The 7,626-nt window shown below is 46.0% G+C and overlaps 1 protein-coding gene across 1 annotated transcript in view; it reads left to right on the top strand.

Moving 5' to 3' along the window:
- LOC122543951 (zinc finger protein 239-like) overlaps positions 1 to 7,626 on the top strand; it is a 28,181-nt gene that overhangs the window by 1,184 nt on the left and 19,371 nt on the right. The window contains exon 2 of the mRNA XM_043682912.1: positions 666 to 762. The gene's annotated coding sequence lies outside the window, so the exon portion shown is untranslated. The remainder of the gene's footprint in view (positions 1 to 665; positions 763 to 7,626) is intronic.

Below are 7,626 nucleotides of genomic sequence, written 5' to 3'. Positions count from 1 at the left end.
TATATCCCTGGTGGTGGGGTCTTTTTGGAGGTGGCGGAAATGTCGGCGGATGATTTGGTTTATGCGAAGGTTGGTAGGGTGGAAGGTGAGCAGCAGGGGCGTACTGTCCTTGTTACGGTTGGAGGGGTGGGGTCTGAGGGCGGAGGTGCGGGATGTGGACGAGATGCGTTGGAGGGCATCTTTAACCATGTAAGTGTTTATCTGTCACATCCACAAACAGTTAGTGAAGGGAATCATCAGCCACAATATTTCCAACAAGAAGATTTCACGATTGCGCAGTTGAGGTTTCTCGCCCCAAACATGAGTTGTCCGAATGCTGTAATTTGTGCCGTAGGGAGCCACAGGCTTCTTTCCAGAAGCAGGCTCTGGTCAACGGTTGCCATCTTGGTTCAGCAGGGGGGGGAGGGGGGGGGAGGAGTGCGCAGGACCCATTTGTGTGGTGACATCCCTGCCCCCTGTTCCCACGCTGCTCCTTCCCTCCCCCATTCTTCTCCCCTCTGTCCCCAATCTGGCCGATTCACTCCACCTGGGGATCTGCTGTTTTGTTTGATTATTCCCGATGGGGAGCGGTTACTGCAGTAAAAGTGTAGTATGAAGTCGAGATGTGATTAAAAAGCAGCAATCCCTCCAGAATCTAACTCCTGTAACTCCCTGTAAACTTGCAGGTGTCTCAGAAGCTGGATGTCTGACTGAATCCTTCCTGCACATGGAGCAAGGGAATGATCTCTCTTCTGTGTGACCACTATTGGATGGCCAGCTCAGGTGGGAAACTATATCACTGTCATTATTCTGAAATTTTGGCAGTATCTCCATTGTCTTGGGATCGTTCATCTCTCTTGGCCGGATGACCAGATAAATTCTATTGCACTTGGCAGAACATCCATATAGGAGAAAGTGAGGACTGCAGATGCTGGAGATCGTAGTCAAATAGTGTGACGCTGGAAAAGCACAGCCGGTCAGGCAGCATCTGAGAAGTAGAAGAGTTAACATTTTGAGCATAAATCTTCATATAGTTTCTCTCAACTGCATATGGTGCAATTTTATTTCAGTCTAACTTAAAGCTTTTTCCATAGCCACTGGAACACACTCAGGCTGTGTAACTGGTTACAGCTCTATCTACTGTCTATTAGAAAATAGACAGTAATAGCAACCGAAGTAAGCCAATTGCCCCTTGTGTCTGTACCAATATTCAAAAGGATTATGGCTGATCTGAAAGTCCTCACAGATTGATAGATACAGCTTAGAATGTATTAAACAGGGGAAAAATGTAAATTATTAGTTCAATTAAATAGTTTCAATCTTTTCTGAACCCTTTCAAGTTTCACAACATCTTTCCAATAGGAAGGAGACCCAGAATTGAATGCAATATTCCAAAAAGGGCCTAACCACTGTCCTGTACAGCCGCAACACAACCTCCCAACCCCTGTACTCAATGCTGTAACTAATAAAGGAAGCATACCAAACACCCTCTTCACTATCCTATCTACCTGCAATTCCACTTTAAAGGAGCTATGAAACTGCACTCTTAAGGTCTCTCTGTTCAGCAACACTCCCTAGCATATTACCATTAAGTGTAAGTCCTGCTAAGATTTGCTTTCCCAAAATGCAGCACCTCACATTTATCTAAATTAATCTCCATCTGCCACTTCTCAGCCTATTGGCTCATCTGGTCCAGATCCTTTTGTAATCTGAGGCAACCTTCTTCGCTGTCCACTACACCTCCAATTTTGGTGTCATCTGCAAAGTTACTTATGCTCACATCCAAATCATTTATATAAAATGATGAAAAGTAGTGAAACCAGCCTGATCCTTGTGGCACTCCACTGGTCACAGGCCGCCAGTCTGAAAAACAACCCTCCACCACCACCCTCTGTCTTCTACCTTTGAGCCAGTTCTGTATCCAAATGGCTAGTTCTCCCTGTATTCCATGAGATCTAACTTTGCTAACCATGGGGAACTTTGTCGAACGTCTTACTGAAGTCCATATAAGTCACATCTACTGCTCTGCCCTCATCAATCCTCTTTGTTATTTCTTCAAAAAACTCAATCAAGTTTGTGAGACATGATTTCCCACACACACAGCCATATTGACTATCCCTAATCAGTCCTTGCCTTTCCAAATACACATACATCCTTTCCCTCACAATTCCCTCTAACAACTTGCCCACCACTGACATCAGGCTCACTGGTCTGTAGTTCCCTGGCTTGTCCTTACCGCCCTTCTTAAACAGTGGCACCACATTAGCCAACCTCCAGTCTTCCGGCACCTCATCTGTGACTACCGATGATGCAGATATCTCAGGAAGAGGCCCAGCAATCACTTCCCTAGATTCCCACAGAGATCTAGGGTACAAGATTGGGTTGGAATATCTGGTCGGCATGGACAGGTTGGACCGAAGGGTCTGTTTCCATGCTGTACATCTCTATGACTCTATGACCTGATCAGGTCCTGGGGACTTATTCACCTTTATGCGTTTCAAGACACTCAGCACTTCCTCCTCTGTAATATGGTTCATAGACAGATTAAAAAAAAGTTTAATTTATGAATCAGCAGTGAATGTAAACAGTTTCAGCAAACATCCATAGATATTTGCTTATTTCCTACATACTATCTGCTTTTCTCAGAACATTCAACAATTTGAGACCTGAATAGAAAATGAGATAGAGACAGAACAGCCAGTCTAGAGCTTTCAAAATCACATGTCCTTGACCTTCTTGAACTGCTGCAGTCCATATGGTGAAGCTTCTCCCAAATTGTTGTTCGGCAAAGAGTTACAGGACTTTCATCCAATGAGGATAAGATAGTGCTGATATCTGTGTCCATTACAATCATTTTGTTTTTATAACTCACGTTTAACAGATTAGAAATGTAGGAACAGGAGTAGACCATTATGACATTCAATCCTGCCCTGCTACAAGTATCTCCCACTTTTCAAAAGTTCTCTTTATGCCACTTCACTTTTACAAAAGACCTATTTTAGTACCTGTTTTCACGATCCTTTCTAACTGTGACTCCACTTTCAAGGAAGTGTGAACCTGTGCTCCTTTGTCTTTGTTCAGCAGCACTCCCCAGGACCTTACCATGAAGTATACAAGTTGTTCCCTGATTTGCCTAACCAAAATGTAGCACCTCATATTTATCTAAATTAAACTCCATCCACTACTCCTCAGCCCATTTGATCAAGGTCCTATTGTACTCTGAAACAACCTTCTTCGCTATCCACTACACCACCACTTTTGGTGTCATCTGCAAACTTATGAACCATACCTGCTCGATTCATATCCAGATCATTTATGTAAATGACAAAAAGCAGTGGACCCAGCACAGATCCTTGTGGCAAATCGATGCTCTCCATTCTGAAAAGCAACCCTCCTCCACCACTGTCTCCTACCTTTGAGCCAGTCTGTATCCAAATGGTTACATCTCCCTATATTCCATGTTCTGTAACTTTGTTAATCAGTCTGCCATGTGGAAACTTGTCAAATACTTTACTGAAGTCCTTATGCACCAGGACAACTGCTCTGCCTCTTCGTTGCATGTCATCTACATTCTGAGAGATATTTCATTTAAGTTTCTTCATCTAAACCATCAATATATATTGTGAATGCAGTAGAGGGGGCAGTGGCGTTGTGGTATTATTGCTAGATTGTTAATCGAGAGACCCAAATAATAGTCTGGGGATCAGGGTTCTTGTTCTGCTATGACAGATGGTGGAGCCCTCCTTCCACCACCTCAGCCTCCGTGCCGCTTTCTTTGACTCCCAACTGTGTCCCCCCCCTCAACGAGGACCCCTTATCCCCACTCCAACCTTTCTGTTCTACTTAGACACACCCTCCCAGCCTCATTCCCACTCTGGACCTCTTTACTGCCAACACAACATTAGCTGCCTTGATTTCTCCATCCCCTCACCCACTCTAGCCTCGCACCCTCCGAATGTGCAGCGTTCCATTCCCTCCATACCAATCCCTGATTCACCATCAAAACTGCTGACAAAGACAGGGCAGTAGTAGTTTGGAGGACGGACTGCTATGTCGCAGAAGCCAAGCACCAGCTCTCTGAAGCCACGTCCTACCTCCCCTTGACCACGACCTCGCCATGACCTACCAGGCCACTATCACCCGGACTGTCTGTGACCTCGTCGCCTCTGTGATCTCCTCTCCACCTCCTCCAACCTCATACTCTCCATTCCATCATTGCCCAATTCAACCTCCTCCTCAAGAACCACAAGCCCAACTATTCAGGCTAACCTATTGTCTCCACATGCTCCTGCACTATCGAACTCAATTCTTCCTGCCTTGACTCCATTCTCTCCCCTCTTGGTCCAGGTACTTCCCACCGACATCCGGGATACAAATCACTCCCTCCACCTCCTTGGAAACTTCCAGTAACCTGGCCCCCAGTGCTTCATCTTCACTATGAATGTGCAGAACGTATACATGTCCATAACCCACAAGAACTGCCTGCAGGCCATTAGTTTCTTCCTCTCCAACAGACCCATCCAGTCCCCGTCCACTACTATCCTCCTCCACCTTGCTGAACTAGTCCTCACCCTCAATAACCTTTCCTTCAACTCTTCCCATTTCCTACAAATACAGGGAATGGCCATGGGCACTAGTATGGGCCATAGCTACACCTGCCTCTGTCGGAGAAGTTGAACAGTCCCTCTTCAACACATACACAGGTACTCAAAATCATAGGAGAATCCTAGAATCCTTACAGTGTGGAAACAGGCCCTTCGGCCCAGCAAGCCCACACAACCATCCGAAGAATATTCTACCCTGACCCATTCCCCTATTGCTCTACATTTACCGCCAACTAATGCACCTAACCTACACATTCTTGAACTCTATGGGCAATTTAGCATGGCCAATTCATCTAACCTGCACATCTGTGGATTGAGAGAGGAAACTGGAGAACCCAGAGGAAACCCACGCGGACATGGGGAGAATGTGCAAACTCCACACAGACAGTTGCCTGGGAATTGAACCCGGGTCCCCAGCGCTGTGAGGCAGTAATGCTAAACACTGAGCCATCGTGTTGCCCTTTAATTTGTCCGTCATAACATCAGTACTGCTTCCTGCACCAATGCTGAACTGGAGTAGTTCATCAACTTCACAAACAACTTCCAACCTGCCCTTAAGTTCCCTTGGTCTATCTTGGATACTGCTCTCCCCTTTCTTGACCTCTCCATTTCATTCTGCAGTGATAGTTTAAGGACTGACATTTACTATAAATCCACAACTACCTGCACTACACCTACTTCCACCCCATATCTTGCAGCAACTGCATCCCGTTTTCCCAATTCCTCTGTCTCCGTCACATGTGCTCTGACAAGTAGACGTTCCACTCCCAAGCATCCCAGATGTCCACCTATTTTAAACAATGTGCTTTCCCCGCTCTGTCATCCAGACAGTCCTCTACCACACCTCCTCCATTCGCCGCTCAACTGCTGTAAACACAGCCCCCTCCAAATGTAATAAAGATAGGGTCCCCTTGTCCTCAATTTTCACCCCAGTAGTCTCCACATCCAACATATCATCCTCAAACATCTTCACCAACTCCAACACGACCCCACTGCCAAGAACATCTTTCCCTCCTCACCCCTCTCTGCCTTCTGCAAGCAACATTCCCTTCCCCACTCCTTGGTTCACACAACTGTCCAAACCAAACCTCTCCCCCTTAGCTTCCCCTGCAACCATAAAAGATGCAACACCTGCCAGCACACCAGCCCCCTCACCTCCGTCCAGAGTGTGCCTCCCCCTCCTCCAACCTACTTTACTGCATCAGGTGCTCCCAATGTGATCTTCCCTCCATAGATGAGCCCAAATGTAAACTAAGGGAATGTTTTGCGAGGAGCTCAGCCGAGCCTGTAAGGGCCAGCCTGATCATCTGGTCACTGCCCACTTCAATTCCCCTTCCCACTCCCTCTCAGACATGCCTGTCCTCAGCCTCCTCCACTGCCAAAGTGAATCAGGCCGTAAATTGGAGCAGCAACACCTCATATTCCACCAGAGCAGCACACAGCCTGGAACTCAACATTGAGTTCTCCAATTTCAAATAACCTTCCCATGTACCCTCCGACTCCTGTTCCAGCCTGCCTCCTCCTTTCCATCCCTCTGACCGATCCTTCCTTCCAACGGGATTCATTGCTCCCATCGACAATCAGGACGTACTCACCACCTGTGTTCACCTATCACTACCTCACCATTTCACTCCTCTCTCCACCCATTACCCTTCTCCTCCCCCCTCTATCTCTCTCCTGCCCCCATTTCCATTCCTGAAGAAGGGTTATACCGAAAACCTTGACTTCTCCACCTCTTAATGCTGCCTAGCTTGTTGTGTTCTTCCCGTCTCATGCTTGTCTACTTTGGATTCCAGCATCTGCAGGTTTTTTTAATCTCTGTTTTCTCTGTTAGACTATCAGTTCAGAGAGTCCTACAGCCCAAACTGGTCCATGCCAACCAAAATGTCCATCCATGCGAACTCTATTCCCCTGCACTTGGTCCACATCCTTCTAAATCTTTCCTATCCATGTATTTTGTCCAATTACCTTTTAAGTATTGTTAATGTATCTGCCTGTAACGTTCTAATACCATTGTATATGCCAGACTTTGTTTCAGAACATTTTCATTTGTATTTTAAAAAATGTCTTGTTTCTCAAGACTATGACTTCAACCACTGTGATCTCAGTCCAAACACCAATTGCAAGGTTTAAGTCTGGGAGTCACAGATTACCTCAAAGTGGGTTTGAGCTCAAGTGATTTTAAAGTAGCTTATTGCAAAATAAGTTTAAAACTGAGGTATGAGCTAAATAGATACAACAGGCATATGTCCCATTTCAGGCGAGAGCAATTTATCAATCCCAGAGGACAAACTGATCATATGGAGGGACTGCTGGTCTCTGTAGCTGGTGACAGCATCTCCTGTGAACAGTTTCCTTGTGTGAGGCAGAGGATGGGGCTTGAGCTGGAGCCAGTCGGGATCACTTCAGAATCACTTTTCTGTCCAGAGGGATTCTTTTCCTCTTGAGACCAGTTTGTACATTTACTGGATATGTGAACCCATTATATCAGAGTTATCGAGTCATAGAGATGTACAGCACATCCATCGGTCCATCTCGTCCACGCTGACTAGATACCCTAACCTAATCTAGTCTGACTTGCCAGCACCCAGCTTATATCCCTCCAAACCCTTCCTATTCATATACCCATCCAGATGCCTTTTAAACGTTGCTATTGCAATAGCGTTCACCACGTCCTCTGGCAGCTCATTCCATACACGTCTCACTCTCTGCGTGGAAAAGTTGCCCCTTAGGTCTCTTTTATATCTTTCCCCTCTCACCCTAAACCTACGCCCTCCAATTCTGGATTCCCAACCCCAGGGAAAAGACTTTGTCTGTTTATCCTTTCCATGCCCCTCATGATTTTATAAATCTCTATAAGGTCACTCCTCAGCCTCCAATGCACCAGGGAAAACAGCCCAGCCTATTCAATTTCTCCGTATAGCTCAAAACGTCCAAACCTGGCAACATCCTTGAAATCTTTTTTGAACCCTTTCAAGTTTCACAACATCCTTCTGATAGGAAGGAGACCAGAATTACACGCAATATTCCAAAAGGGGCCTAA

Source organism: Chiloscyllium plagiosum, chromosome 45 (genome assembly GCF_004010195.1).
Source record: "Chiloscyllium plagiosum isolate BGI_BamShark_2017 chromosome 45, ASM401019v2, whole genome shotgun sequence".
NCBI classification, from domain to species: domain Eukaryota; kingdom Metazoa; phylum Chordata; class Chondrichthyes; order Orectolobiformes; family Hemiscylliidae; genus Chiloscyllium; species Chiloscyllium plagiosum.
This window is presented reverse-complemented; position numbering and strand designations above follow the sequence as displayed.